The following is a 15,773-nucleotide window of genomic DNA, read 5'->3' on the forward strand; positions in this document are numbered from 1 at the left end:
TCTAAAACGCTTCAGAAAAACAGAGAGACGGAGGAAGGGGAATGAAGGGAGGGTGAGATGTGGATCTGGAAGCCATTAGAAGCTGGCAGCTGTGGCCTGGAGTGGTTGATTCAGAGGAGAGAGAGAGAGAGAGAGAGAGAGAGAGAGAGAGAGAGAGAGAGGGGAGGGTACGGCACATGATTGCCATGATGAATTTAATATCTGTGCATGTGCAGGTCATTAATGCAGAGCCTTGGGATTTAGCAGCAGGGAAGATGAAGAACGTAAAAAGTAATGTCTGAAAGCTCTCTTGACAACTCCTACTGCTCCGCCTGCATTTCCCCTGGAGAATCATAAAGTCTTATCTGGCTGTTTATCCATCCTTTCTAAGCTGTTATCTAGTTCTTTCATACTTCCTCTCTTGGTAAGTGAGAATCTACAACACACACACACACACACATACTCTCGCTCTCTCTGTCAACCACCCACCTCTATACCCTGAATATACTGTAGAATAGTAAAGTATAGAATAGTCCAAAAGAGAGGAAAAACTGAGTCATTCAAGGTCAAAATATAGGTGAAATGGACCCTAAACTAAGTCCAGCCCTCAAACGCAGACAGGCCAATCATAGCGTAGCATTGGCCAGCTCCAACCAGGGTCTGACCACTGTCTGGCTCTGTTCCATAGGCCTATTCTTTTCAAGCTGGTTTTGTGGATTTGTAGTCATGTTTCAAAGTTGTGTAGTAGTGATAATCGTTACCCGGAGAGGTTGGAAGGAGACATACTTTTCTAAAACGTTATGTTTCTACGTAAAAAGCGTTGGAGCTAACATTAGCAGAGTAGGTTAGCACATTATCAACATGCGTTAGCACTATGCCTCGCTAGCTGGAGGTATACTGAATGTCAACACATGCTGTTTTTGCTTTTAAATGATAGTGAATAAAGACCAAACCGGTTTTACAGGAAAGGTGTTGTCTCTCAATTTCCTTGTCTTCTGTCTTGATAGCCAGGTGACGTGAAGGTTCACTTTACACTGTGATCTGCGTAGCCTTTAGCTTCCATCTTTATCGTAATTGCATGTTTTCGCTGGTGAATCAGTTTGACATCCTGGAGCGCAGTTAGTGGCAGTGTGGGCTCTACGGCAGCTTGACAGATGGGCAGCGGGGGGGCGGGGCTTAGCTAAACCACACCACCAAACAGCTATTGTCCAATCTTAGAAAATCACCTGGAGGCGTTAAAAAGCCAGTAGTGAAGTTTTCAACCAACTAATTTTAGCATTAGCATTAGCAAGCTGGTAAAACCTGGTAGCGACTGTAGAGACAGTGACATCTTCTGATTAAGATAAGCTATATTCTACACAGTGATTGGTCCATGGGTACAGAGGAATCTTCTGCTGCATCCATGTGAGTCAAGTTTCAGGTTGGGGCCAGGCAGAGGAAGTGAGACAAGTTTGCCATAAAGCAGCAGTCAGAATCCATGGGAGCGATTTCAACTCTCCCATATCCTGTTTGAAAAGTCCACAGAGAGGCCCCTGGTATGAGACGGGGACCACAGTGGAGCTCCGGGGGGGTTTTTTTCCACCCGTGACTCATTCACGCGACTCACAAGGATGCACATCGCACGACTCATCCAAGACTCAAACACACACTCTGATATGATGCAAATGTGTTTAAGGTGCCGATGCTTGTCATGTACAGCCAGGTATGCAAACACGGCGACACAAACACACGGAAAATATGGATGTAAATATTGTGTTTTGAGTGACGCCAGGATTTGGAATCCAGGGAAGTGATTGACAACCATGTGAGGAAGAAAATATGACTTCCCCTGATGATGGGGGATTTCTCCATCTGTCATAGGCCTGAGCTTATAATCCACACAAGCTAGACACATTAACGCACAGGTTTATTTGCGAATGCTCACTAGCTCGGCACAAGGTACTGTATTATGCCAGCTTGGTTAACCACAGTAGTGAATATAAATAATTAACACTAAAATAATCTCTAGTGAGCAGCACTGTTCAGTGACGTACAACATGAAAAGTTGGGTCTGTCCCTGAACTTGAATCTAGATCTCACATGCTCGCTCCAAGACAACCAAACCTCTTTCTGCCTGGTTGATTTTCAGTTGCACTAATCCAATCACACCAAGAGCTTCTCCCTCCTCCACCTCCCTGCACTCCTCTCCTGTCTTCACCTTTTTTTATTTTGTTGTTCTCCTCCTTCTCTTGAACATCTCTGGTGGTCTGACATCATCACTGAGGTGGTCTGACATCCGTGTGGTCCTCCAGGTCAACAAGGGGAACGCAGACATTAACCGGGTCAGAGAACACACAGACAGAGAAAGAGAGAGGGGCTTTTTTTTACCTCTGCCAGTATGCCCCCCCCCCCCCCCCCCCCCCCCCCCCCGTGTGTTTGTGTACTTATACATCACCGCTATCAAAGCATACCCAAGTATCTAGATTAGGATCAAGGGCGTTTTTTTTTGTTTCAGGCTCACGCCAGTACAGCGTTAAAATTAATTTGCAGACACTTGAAACTTGCTGGAGATAACAATTTTTGAACTGAAAGCAAGTTCTCTGGAAAGCAGGAAATTTGTAGGCGAGGGACCGGAACATGAAAAATCGTTGAAGTTTGAGGCTGAGATATCGATCAGTCAAGTCCCCAGATGGAACGCACAGAAGATCCCCACGAAACCCACAGCACTGCAAAATCTGAAAAAAAGATGCTAATTGGTTTTTTAAACAATAAAACCTGATAAAAATTAACAACAACAATGCAAACAGAAACGACAAACTCCACGCCACTGCTGCCGGTCGCTGCAGCATCTCACTGAAGAAGAACTGGGGCAAAAGTACAAACACGAATTGGGTGTGAAATATAAGCACCAACTGCAGTACTTTATGAGAGTGCTCTAAGAAGTAGGGGTGTAACGCAAAGCTACTATCTGTTTATATTGTATCTATATTCAGATATAAACCTATTTGTAACATCAGTTTTTAAAAGATAGTCTTTGTTTTTCTCTGTTACGTTGTTTTCTATTGCCATTTGCCCAATGACAAATGTGGAAAAATACAAATCAGAACTGTAAGATTTTCTTTAATAGGAAGAGGAAAGTTCCACCTCTGTCAGGCAGGAACATGAATATGATCATGTCATCACGTCATTTCTTTACTCGGGGAGGATTCAGGCTAAAGGTAGACTTTTTTTTTCTTTGCGTGCGGGACATCTATCTCATGTCACAGCTGACCTCCTCTTGATACTGACGTCTGAGCTTAAAACAGAATCACTTCCTTTCTGCATTATTTTTAGCAAACGTAGTCGGAATTCAGCCAAAAATAACACTGTTATGGTCAGATCCACCCAAGGTCCCTGCGTGTTGAGGAGGTGTGAGAGGCCGTGCATGTTGAAAAGAAGTTGATAGAGTGACTTGTCATTGCTTTATGTCATCACAGTTTATTCATTTAACTGCGATTGTTTTCAGATTGGTCAAAAAGGATTACTCACACATTCCATGTACTGTATCTACTAGTATACAAACTGGAGCCATTAATCATTGGATACATTCACAAAGTGGAAGTTTATCAAGAAATATTTAACACCACCTTCTGATCGGAAAAAAAAACAAACATAGTGGCATGACTCACATAAGGAGGCAATTCTTGTTGTTATTACTCTATTACTTGCTGGAAAATGTTATATATTGATCTAAACTTTGCACTTTGTCTCTGCTAATTTGCGCAAACTTGAGTGCTAGTAAGGTCACACCTTCCTCGATTTGTGGTTTGTGAGATGATTGAGCAACAACATCCATTGACGTACACAAACTTAAACTCGATGACTCGACTTCTGAAAACTCCTTCTGTGTGTGTGTGTGTGTGTGTGTGTGTGTGTGTGTGTGTGTGTGTGTGTGTGTGTGTGCGTGCGTCAAGTCCGCCAGGGCCTTGGAGAGGCAAATTGTTTCAGATAACACTCTGAGGCTCTGTGTTGCATCAGATGAACACCACAAACGGATAAATACACCACAGAGTAAATGAACAAAATTAAACTCCTTTACAGAATGATGATGTAACTACTGCTAGCGGCAATGCTAATGTTGGTTGGTCAGTCGGTCCACCACTTTGTTTGGATACACACTATTGGATAGATTGCGATTCATTTTATTTTTTTTTGTTCGTGGCCCCCAGAGGACAAATCCTCCTGACTCTGGTGATCCCCCGACTTTCCCTCCAGCACCACCATGAGGTTAACCTTTGTGGTTTTGAGTGAAAGGTCTCAATAACTAGCCTGTTGTTGTGTTGCTCATAGTTTGAACACAGCATAAGGGTTGGGTTATGCTGGAAAAGAAGTAGTTCATATCCTGAAGGCATTCACGCTGTTGCACTTGGCTGTACACATGAAAAATGACAGAAATTGTTGTGTAACAAATGAAGAAAGAGAGCTTGAGAATCTCAAACAGTGCCTACGTTCTTACCTCGGCACAGCTGGCCAATAACGTTGGGAAATCGGTGTGAATCAAACATCGGAAAGGTGTGGGAGGAGGAGGGTTTCCAAATCGGGTTCACTGTCCAACAAGTTGGCCACTTCTGACCGGCGCCCTTCAGTGTTGTTGTAGTTGTAACTTGTGCTGGTATTACACTACATTGCCAGGTGTTTCATTTATTTCGTCCAACCCTTTGCACATCATTTGAATCTATCCACCCAAAACTACTTGCGCTGCAACCACCTTCGCCGAAGGCACTGTGAGAGTGTATTGAACTCGGCACCGTGCCGCAGGAGCCGCCGCTTTCGGGAGTCCTCTCGTAAATCAGTTGTGAAAGCATCGGGGCGCTGCCCAGGCCTCTCACAGCGAGAATGAGAGTATGGTCGGCTGCCCTTTGAGGGAAAGACGGAAAGATACAAACACAGGAAAAGGGATTTTTTGCCATAACAAGGGGAAAATCCAGAAGCTATGTTCCTGTTTCAATGGAAAACACAGCATTGTGTTCGCCTCCAGATTGAAATATAACTGGTGGTCTTTTGTAAACCTATAATTTATACAGTTAAATGGCTGGAGGTAACACATACCATGGTGAGATGAAGATCAGATGAAAAATTATGTATTGTGTTTGGCATTCCAACCTGTGCTATCTGACTCCACACATCCATTGTTTGTTATCCTTGAGTGTGTGTGTGTGTGTGCGCGTGTGTGTGTGTGTGTGTGTGTGTGTGTGTGTGTGCGAAACATGTGTGCGTCTACTCAACCGTAAAAAGCTTTAAAGTGGATAGCTCCTGATAGATTCCTGTTTGTTTTCTCGGCACGAGATCAAAGTCAGGTGGCCTTTAAATTAGCTCGTAGGGGGTTCGCATTGTATGACAGTGCCGAGTAAGGGCCCGGAGGAGGGAGCGGGCTCTTTAATGTTGATCCAGAAACCAGACTATCCACTTTCGTAACGCCATTTCACAGGTGAGAGCCGTGTCAGCCTCCGTTAAAAACAAAACAAAAAAAAAATCCCCACAGCGGCGCGGTGAATACTAAGGTAGCGGTTCTGTGTCCGACCTGTTCGTTTACACGGATAAGTGATCCAACGCGGCAAAAGCTATTCTCAGCCACGGAATCGGATTATGTGACGATCCATATGCAATCGCTTTATGCCGAGGGAGAAAAGGCAGACGTGGAGGAGAGATGGCAGAGAGGAGACAGAAGGATTAGAGATGAGGAGGAGGTGTGTGGGGGTGTGCGAGGAGGAGGAAGAGATGGAGAGGGAGAGGAGGGCGATGGGAGAGAGAAATAGCAGGGTTGCCAGGACTCCAAAGCTTGTCTGTCATTCCGTGCGTCAGTCGGCCTATTCCGAGGCTCAGACGCAGGTACAGTGTTTGCGCAAATGGGAGCGTATATAACTCGCAGGCACGAAACAAACATTTTCTCACTCCATCAACGCAAGCTGGAAATATCCCTTTTCATCCTCTGTCACAGCCTAAATAGATTCCACCACCACAGCAATCCTTTTTCCCCTCCTCATTTTTCTGTCTTTTTTTTTTTTTTCTTACCTCACTCTCACTCTCTGTAGCACAGCAGATCTTCTGGCTGTTTCCCTGGCAACAGCTGCTTCCTGTTTGGCTGTCTGTGTTGCCACAGAGCAGGGGTAGGGGTGATGGTGGCCGTGATGGTGGCAGAACAGGCTGGCGAATGGTAATGATGCGGCCCTGAAGTGGACATCCGGTGTCTGTGGCGCTGGCAGGTTGTATCAGCTGTAGCTAAGCTAATGCTAACGGGAAAACTGTAAAAGGATGTTATGAACAAACTCTTTAAAACCTCTCTTATTACAGTCCCCCTTAAGTGGTACACAGACCTACTGTGCCAAGTCACAGTTACTATGCTATGATTGGACAATCACTGGAGGGGTAGAGGGAACGCTCAATTGTCACGTGAATTTCTGTTCACAACCCTGAAGGCCTCAACCCACAGTTTAATAAAATGATGCCGTTTTCGTCCCTTGTTGTGTTTTTTGGAATCCTAAATATATCCGCACAGATTAGAAATCACAGGACCCCACCTGATCTAGAGGGTTAAAAGACGTCCTGTAACTGACGGCTAATTACAGGACGGTGGTTTGAGATTTCTCCTCTCATTAAAAAACAGAATCCAAGCTGCGCAGTTTTGATAAGGCAGCCTGTTTTCCAGCCTGCCACGTGCGCTGTAAATAATATTCTCGTAGTAATAAGTTTGAAGTTTCATGAAGCCCGCGCGGATCGCTGGCATAATTAATAATTTGCGGCATGGGCTCCGTAAACATTGATGTGGGCACCGTCGACCTGTGGAAATGAAGGTCAGTGCGAGTCAGCCGGAGCAAATTAGACCCCAGAGTCCCAGAGAGTGCACAGACCATTTCTGTAATTACTAGGCCACTGTGTTTCAGACCAGGGTACACGATTAAGGGCGCTTTTGCAAGCCGACATGATGATACAGACCTGCATGGTGAGACATGATGTATAAAAAAAAACCTGTACATTCGGTTTTCCATGAGGATTGGCTATTTCCCAAAATGTCACACTTCGGGAAAGAATGAATAGATGCAGATTTCTCAACCTCGAACGGTTCATTGCAGCTGTGCTGTCTTTATCCAGTTGGGCTTTTGCACAACAACCTCGTTCAATAGGAACAGTCATCTCAGCGTTGCAACATCTGCATCACATGAGATGTATTTAATTCCTCATTAACCTATCCAAACAAAGTGTGTGTTGTAATTCATGTCAAAGGTCACGTCAGCATCGGTGGATCGTTTGTTCTCGCCCGTCTGTGAGAGGGACTTTTCCGCTCCGTGCTGTCAATCCCCGCTTTGCGAATGATTTTTACATGTGCGAGTGAGTGAGTGAGTGAGTGAGTGAGTGAGTGAGTGAGTGAGTGAGTGAGTGAGTGAGTGAGTGAGTGAGTGGAGCTTAGAGTCTTACAGCTGCGGATGAATGCTTTGAAGTGATTGTGTCTTTGTGGAGCAAGAAGCCGTACTGACACCCGGCATATTTGTCAAAGCATACCAGATGTGGCTGAGTGCCGCTTCCCCCTCACAAATGTGGTTCGATAAATGCCAGGAATGACATCAAAACTTTGCTCCCGAGGCATTTATTCAAAGAGAAGCGCTCTGTCGGAGGCGACCGCGGTGTTTTGGCAAGAAGGTGCGGGGAGGGGGGGGGGGGGGGGGGGGGGGGGGTGGCGGGGTATACCCATATCTTACATGAAACAATAGCTTCTACTCAAGAAACTTCTCAAGTTCACAGGTACAACACATGGTACATAGCGTATGTGGGGCGAGTATCTTGTTCCACATACCGGCCTGTTTCCCTCCCAACTCGAAAAACTGTCAGAAGATAAAAGAAGAAACACAGCACAGCGAGAGTGGGAAACACAGAGCGACTTCAAAGCTGGGAGAAGAATTTCTTTAAACAGGGTTCTCCAAAGACCACATCAAACACAAGGGGGTGGGGGGTGGGGGGTGGGTGGGGGGGGGGGCGAATGGGGTGGAGGGAGGGAGCTGGGTTGGGTTCAAGTGTGCGCATGCTCGCGAAAGTGCGTGTGAGCGCCCCGGCGTGCGCGCATCACAACACGGCACAACACGGCCGAGATGCATCTGGGCTACGACGTTCCAAAAAAAAACTAAAAAAGAAGCGCGGGGAAGAAAAAGAGGCTGTCAGCCCGGATAAAGAGTTTGGAGTGTGTGTGTGTGTGTGTGTGTGTGTGTGTGTGTGTGTTTTCGTGCGTGCGTTTTCTTCTCGTTCTGGGAGGCCTCTTCAGCACCCAAAGAGCACTTCAGCACAGCGGCTGCCAAGGAGACGATCAGAGGGTGGCCCCGCAGCCCACACACACGCTCACGCACACTCACCCTGCCGCATCAGGGCTCCCATCAGCCGCACACACACACACACACACACACACACACACTCACACACGCACACACATCAAACCACACACTTCATGCACTTTTTTTTTTTTTTTTTTTTTTTACTGCATATCAACCGGAGTGGATATTGATTGCTTTAAACAGAGCATTTACGACGCAAATGCTATTCCTAGGGCCTGGAGCACGCCCACGCACGTTTTCCCCCATGACACACACACACACACACACACACACACACAAGCAGTACTGAACACACACGCAGAAATACACAAACAACCAGCGATACATTTAAGCAGGCATTCTCGACATTCCCGTAAATCCCTCTGGTATCATCAGCAGGCAACGCTCTATGATCACCTCTGACTCAATGAGCCCTTTGTCAGGGAAAAGAAAACATGACCTTTCTCCTGTTTTGACCGAGGCCGTCTGTGGAGTTTCAGCCCTGTCGTCTCAAGGCCACACTCCATAACAATGGCATCGGTGGAAAGAGAAAGGCTGGTAGAATGGAAACTGCGTAAAGTATTCCAGTCTGAGGTTTGTGTGCTGTCTGACCCCGTGGCTCCTGTTCTTCCTTTCTTTTCATGGCATTCCTTCCTATGTCTCCGTTACTCTGGCACTCTGGCAGACGAGGCATTGTGGCCCTGCATCCTTCCTGTCGGCCTCCTCTCATTGGGTCCCTGCCCGTCTGCCTGCATTTCTGCCCGTCTGCCTGCATTTCTGCCCGTCTGCCTGCCTGTCTGTCTGGCTTCTTGCTGGTCTCTATCGGCTCTCTGTCAATAATCACGGCTGTGTGTCTCTCTCTACCTATTTTATCCTGTCGGCATTATTACACAGCCGCATGCTAATTTGGTGTTCATGAATAGGCATAAAATGTATTTGCATAAAAAGCTAACAATGAAAATGCTGTTGTTAAGCACGTATAACGGTTTATAATGCTTTACTTTAAGAAACATCAAGGTTTATGAAAGCCGTCGTCTTTGCGATGACAGGTGCGACATCTCACCTCTGTGGGTCCATACGATACCACGCCATTATAAATTCTAAAGAAATAAGAAAATAAAAAGCCTACAACTAAGCAGCGGCAGGGAAAAAAATACGCAAAATTCCACCAATCTGCTGAAACTCTTGAGAGCCGCACAAAATAACACTGCTATCTGATAATCTTCTATTTTATTTAGTTACTTTAGCCATCTGTGTGTTTGTGTCACCATCCGGGGGCCGTATGGTCCGATTACGATTTGATAGTTTGTTTATTGGATTAGAACTAAAGTGACTTGTACATTTGTTTCGTCCTCCAGAAAACTACTTTGCTGGGAGGAGAGCATTCAGTTCACTGGTAGAGCACTGGGTCCAACCTGAGTAACCTGTGTGTATTACCAAACAGTATTCTATTACCACAATTAATAAACAGAAAACAAAATATGACCATTGCGATGTTAAAACAGAAGTTGAAGTGCAGACGTAAGTATATTACGAATACTTGCTGAATGATACCAGGTGAGCCATTTTTTTTTTGTTTCCCATACAACTTGGCAGGGACACACATTGGGCAATTCTGGATGCGATTTGGGACTGATGGGACCAAGCTGGATCTTGGACGTTGCTGTCCTCGTCAGATTCCTGTGTCGCCTATTGTATTTACTCAGTCGAAAGGTTTGTGCTCCTACCTGACTGTCAAAGACTAAACGATCTGGTGGAAGTTTTTTTTGGAGGTTTCGGCTGGCCTTCAGGTTTGTCCCCAAATCTGCGTACACCTCGGAACACTCTGTTCTGAGAAAGGCACACAGCTGGACAAGTGCTCCGATGCTTATCTGCTTAGTTCCTGAGAAAATGTGGAATAAGTGTTGAAATGTTGAAACGTCTAAAAATCATTGCGTCGAATGATTGTCAGATATAACATACACCCACAAAAATACAACACCTCGGTTGTGTTAAACTGGAAGGAGTCGGAAAAAGGCTGACCTGCGGAAAATGTGTCGTTATTAATCTGTACAGCTGTGCGTCCTTTGATGTCAGTACGCACGTATCACACACAATCAGTTGTCACGTTAGCATTTACGTTTGCCATTTGTCATTTACGTCCTTCACTGAAATAAACACCTGATAAGAATACACACAAACACACACTACCACAGGATGCGATCAGAATTTGAACATCCTCTCTGCCCCCTCAACATCCTGTGTGAAACCCCTTCTACCAAGGCAGCACAGGAAGCCACGTCTGCGAGGAAGGACACAAGGGTTAGTCGGGACGTCCTACAGCGATCTGAGCTCAATGAAAAAAACACGCAAATATTGCAATCCATAATATAGGTGTTCAATGCAACTTCCTTCTGGCTGCCATATGCAAGCTGGGAGATGAAAAGCGTGCACAGGCGTTAGATAACATCCATTCATTCCCACGGGAGACACTCAGCCAGCTGACGAGGGTAACAACCAGTGTGAAAGAGTCACTGCTAATGTGATTAGGTTCGATGCTGCAGATGATTTGCCTCAGGGCAACGTTCTGCCCTCTGATCCTTCCTAATTGATACACAGACGTGGGTGGATGGCTAAGGCAAGCTAGCGTGGGGAGAGGGACGGGGATGAAGAAGCGGAGTAAAAAAGAGGGGGCGTGTGTATGCAGAAAATAGGGTAGAAGAGGCACCTGCTGGGTCCACATGGCTTTGAATGGCCCATTTTAAGTGGCTGCACTCACGCACGCATCAGTCTGAAGCGCTGCTCCTGCTGTGAGCAAACGTGGTTGCGAGCACACGGTGCCCCTGATCAAGGCTTTTGGCAAGGTGGTTTGTGTTATCCGGTGGGCGGACCAGAGATGGTGGGCTAGGTTTTTTTTATTGAAGCACAGGTGCACGTTGTACAGGGATAGTGAAGGGTGAAATGAGGATAGGGAAGAGGGGAAAAACAAACTACAGTAAACAACGGAAAGGGTCGCATAGATAGAGGCCAATGCCAAAGTTTAAAAGATTCGTATTTTCTGCAATATCTGCGCATCGCAACTACGGTATGTTTAGAAAAAGATTGTAGTAGTGGCGAATGCTAAAGGTATGTTCAAAGGTGCTACATTCGAAATTCAGAGCATATATTGTGCTTCCACATGGCGACGGCTGAGCCGGCGACTGGCAGCTAACGGTGCTTACAGCGCTAGCAGTGCTAGCAACGGCAACAGTGCTGACAGAGCTAACAGACTTGGGGGGGGGGGGGGGGGGGGGGGGGAACCCGGAGGCTATGCTATGACACACGTCAGTCAGGACGACGTTGTCAGCTGTAACCGCCATATCAGCGCAGTGCTACGTAGCGGCCGTGAGCTAGCCAGTGGGGCACCCTTACATTCACAGAAAGGCGTGCACGGCCCAGCAAATAGTTATGCTATATTAATGCTCTGAATGTCATAGTAATGTTACACAGTTCTGAATTTGCTAGCAAACAGTTGCTTATTTATTCAGCAGATACAGAGCGATTAGAATGAATATGTTTCTGGTCACCTGGTGAACAGAAACATCTACAAACGCAGACTGAGGAACAGCTTCTTCCCCAGAGCTGTAGCTTCCATCACCCCCCTCCACACAGACACACACACACACACACACACACACACACACACACACACACACACACACAGTCACCACTGGAGCTGTAACTAAGACCTGAACAGCTAACACCACCCCCCCCATCAAGCTGCTAAAAACTCTGTTTGCACTGCCAAAACATGTTTACACTGCACTGTTTGCACAGATTTTATTACTTAACTTGTATTACTTTGTAATGTTTTTATTCCTTTTATATTTTGTATTTCCTTTTGTATATAATCTTGTATATTGTATATTGTTGTTATTGCTACTGTTTGCTGCTGAGAGCTACCAAACGAAATTTCGTTGTATCACTACAATGACAATAAAAACCTCTTTATCTTTATCTTTATCTTTATCAGAAGTCCAATCATTACTCTGCTTAGCTCGGGTTTGGTCTCCACCAACTCCTGTAATGTGTCTTTTTAGCTGCTAAATGCTCCACTATGTTCACCAGCTAATTGCTAACGTTTTGCCAGTCTGTCATTTCGGGCTTTAGTGACTGTGAGTGGATATATGTGTATATGTGATGGTGGGGGGGGGGGGGGGGGGAGCAGCTGGGGAGAGAAAGCCACTATGAGTGTGCATGTGCGTGTTTTTCGGACCCACTCAGCAGGGAGAAAACATCTGCGCGTGAATCCACCTGCATGCAATCATCTGCACACAACATCCGCGTTTATCTGTTAAGAAGCACAAAGAAACCGATCTACTCATCCGATACCACAACTAAAGGCATAAATTACTTTTCCATTTCAGATCAGAACCAGCATACACGTGTCCATATATTCAGGATCAGATGTCAAGAGTGTTTTGTGAGTCACAGATTTTGAATGCTCATGGTCTTGGCAGGGGTTACAGCCAGATAACATCAAATGAAAGTTGGACACACACACACACACACACACACACACACACACACACACACACACACACACACGTACACACAGTTGGTACAGTTCTCCGGGTGAGTAACTGCAAAGGCTGAGCTGAGAAGTCAGTTACGGAGTGCTCGAGGTGGGATAAAGACGAAGTCAACTGAATGCGCAGATGCCGGCCAAAGTTTACGCTTTAAAGTTCCGTTCACATCCGACACCGAAACTCATTTCCCTCTTTAGCGTCATGGGGGCGTTGCAGCACTTTCAAATAGGCAGAACAGAGATGCTCTCAAACAGTCACTTGCGGATGGGATGGGAGCACAACTCTCCTTATTACTCAGCAGTAGAGAAAGTTGACACAGACGCTTTGTTTGACGGAGGGAATCGTCAGATGCAAGACGCGCTTGTAAAATGTTGAATAAAATGAGAGGGACATGGATTACAAGTGCATACAGAGTAGGTGATTACCATCAGTCTCTCGAGAGGGGCTCATAGGGATTCTAATCACATTAAAATACCCATGAAGGCCATTAAGGGACCCAGAAATAGAATTAAGTACTCTTTAGCCAGCTCAGTGTGTGTAGGGGGTCCGGTAGCTGAAACTTGTGAGGGTATGAAAGGAACCAGTGAAATCTATGAGTGAGTGTTAAGAAAGTGAGGGAGTGAAGTGAAAAACATCTATCAGCAGTGTGTGTGTGTGTGTGTGTGTGTGTGTGTGTGTGTGTGTGCGCGTGTGTTGTTGTGCAGGTTGTGGAGGAGAGTGCTGGGGGGAGACCACCTACACTTCCACCTGCTCTGCCTTTTAGAGGGGCCTCTTCAATCACAAGGCTGGGGTCATTATGGATGCGAGCCTCTAGCCGCCGGGCATTTGTTTTTCCGCTATTTCTGTCCTCGCGCTTTACAGTAAAACACCGAGCAAGAGCCCCATTAAAAGCTACGCTTCGAAAAACGCGAGCAGCCACGACAGGAAACATCGGACCCTGTGCATCAGACTCTCCTTTTTCTTTTTCTTTTTTTGCTCATGTGAAGAAGGCGTTACCGAATGGTGCTTTCTGAGGCAACATCCGAACTCTGAACCTCTTCGAGATCGTTTTCACAAAATAATGTGTTATTTCTTTTGTTGTTGACGAGAACAGAGGTTAAACGCTGCAGCTCTGCAAAAAAAACAAAAAACGCAGCCTAACAAACTTTTCTTCAGCACGGAGGTGGGTGCGATAAAAAAAAAAGAAAAAAGAACGAGGACACCTCTGACTTTGCCCAGACTGACACGGTGATGAGCAATGACAAATCAGTGAACTGTTTGACAGGCACTGTGAAGATGACTAAGTCCAAACTTTCAGAGTGAGATATGAAGGGGGAACGTGTTTGTTCTTGACTTCAGGGAAGAAAAAAAAATGCCTGAAGGCTTCTGATGCTGCACACGTTTGTTTCCTGTGTTTTTTGGGGAGCTGTGCAAAATCGATACACGTTGTATGGACGTTATAAAAACGTCTCACACATGATTGTAAGATTAAAGGAATAGATGGACAGTTGGGGAGTTGTGGGTTTTTGTTTTCTGGGTGAAAGAGTAAGTAAATATGAAGCTACTGCCAGCAGCTGGTTATATCTTATTTGTTTAATCAGGAGGACAAAAAGTAAACTTTCGCTTTAACAGGGGTTAGCTAATCTAAGCTGACCGTCTGCTAGCTGTAGCTTCAAGTTTACTGTACAGATATGAAAGTATATGAAACTCTTGGCAAGCAAAACAAATGCTGGTAAGAGTCTTTCTTCAAAAAAGTCAAACTATTCCTTTAAATCTCTTAAGTTGTAACGACCTTCAAACATCTCAAATCCAGCCAGATACCTTCTGTTCTTGAAAGACTCGTAAACAACTCTGCCGTGCAAACAATTAGAGATTTGTGAACAAACAAGACTCCTTAATTGCCCACGGAGAGTCTATATCTGGAGCCGAGCGTCCTAAATGCACTACTTAAGGTAAACTACATTAAACGTGAGGTAATTAGCGCGCCGCATACCAGACCGAGATCTGCTAATTGTGCTGCCTGTGGTTGTCCCTGCCTGCCTCCATCCAACAGGACCTGCAGACGGCTCCTAATGCTAACCTCGGCATCTGCTCTGCACGAGATCATCGTCCGGGGCGCACAACACGCAAACAGTAATTGCTGAGGTGAGACACAAAAACATGTCTGATAGCAGGCCGGGCAGAGGCACGGGGCACTACGAGGTGTGTGTGTGTGTGTGTGTGTGTGTGTGTGTGTGTGTGTGTGTGTGTGTGTCTCATCACTTCAAGCTGCCTACGAGGTGGCGCACCAGCAAAAAAAAAAAAAAGGAAAATTTACATATGTGAGCAAGAGTGTGACTGTGAGCGAGAGCGGAGCGCAGTGTCAGTGTTTGTGTGAGTGGTGGAAATATGTGGGTGTTTTGCGGGGGAGTCGGATGATTTTTACAGGCACTGATTCACCCCGAGGGGCGTCCGTGTCCGGGCCTGTTTAAGACGTGCCTGGTCCCGGACGTCGGGGAATGGCACTCGGGTTACGGGATCAGGCAAAGGCTGCCCGAGGCTGAACAGGAGTTGCCGACGCAGACAAAAGCCGGAGAATCTGCGGTCTCTTTAAATTGAAGAGAAAAAAAAAAGGCTCGTCCGTGAGCGTTTGCCCCCAGAAACTGCTGCCGCAGCTTTTCTCTGAAGTATCCCAAAAACCTGAGAAAAATCCCAGCGGATTTCTGTCGCGAGCAGACTCAAAGCACATGTGTGTTGTGTGACTGATTGTGTTGCTGTTTGTTTATAGTAATGAGGATTCGAGGGTGTGTGTGTGTGTGTGTGTGTGTGTGTGACTTGAAACTTACTCACTCCCCTGTCATCGGCTCGAACTCTGCGCCTCATCACTTTTGCCTACCAGTGACGTCATTCCCGTCAAGGTCATGACCTCCACAATCATTAATACCCCCCAACCCCTCTCCCCTGAAGGGATTCC

Source organism: Cebidichthys violaceus, unplaced genomic scaffold, assembly GCF_023349555.1.
Source record: "Cebidichthys violaceus isolate CVI_PGR_0920_01 unplaced genomic scaffold, fCebVio1.0.p SCAF_23, whole genome shotgun sequence".
Taxonomy (NCBI): Eukaryota; Metazoa; Chordata; class Actinopteri; order Perciformes; family Stichaeidae; genus Cebidichthys; species Cebidichthys violaceus.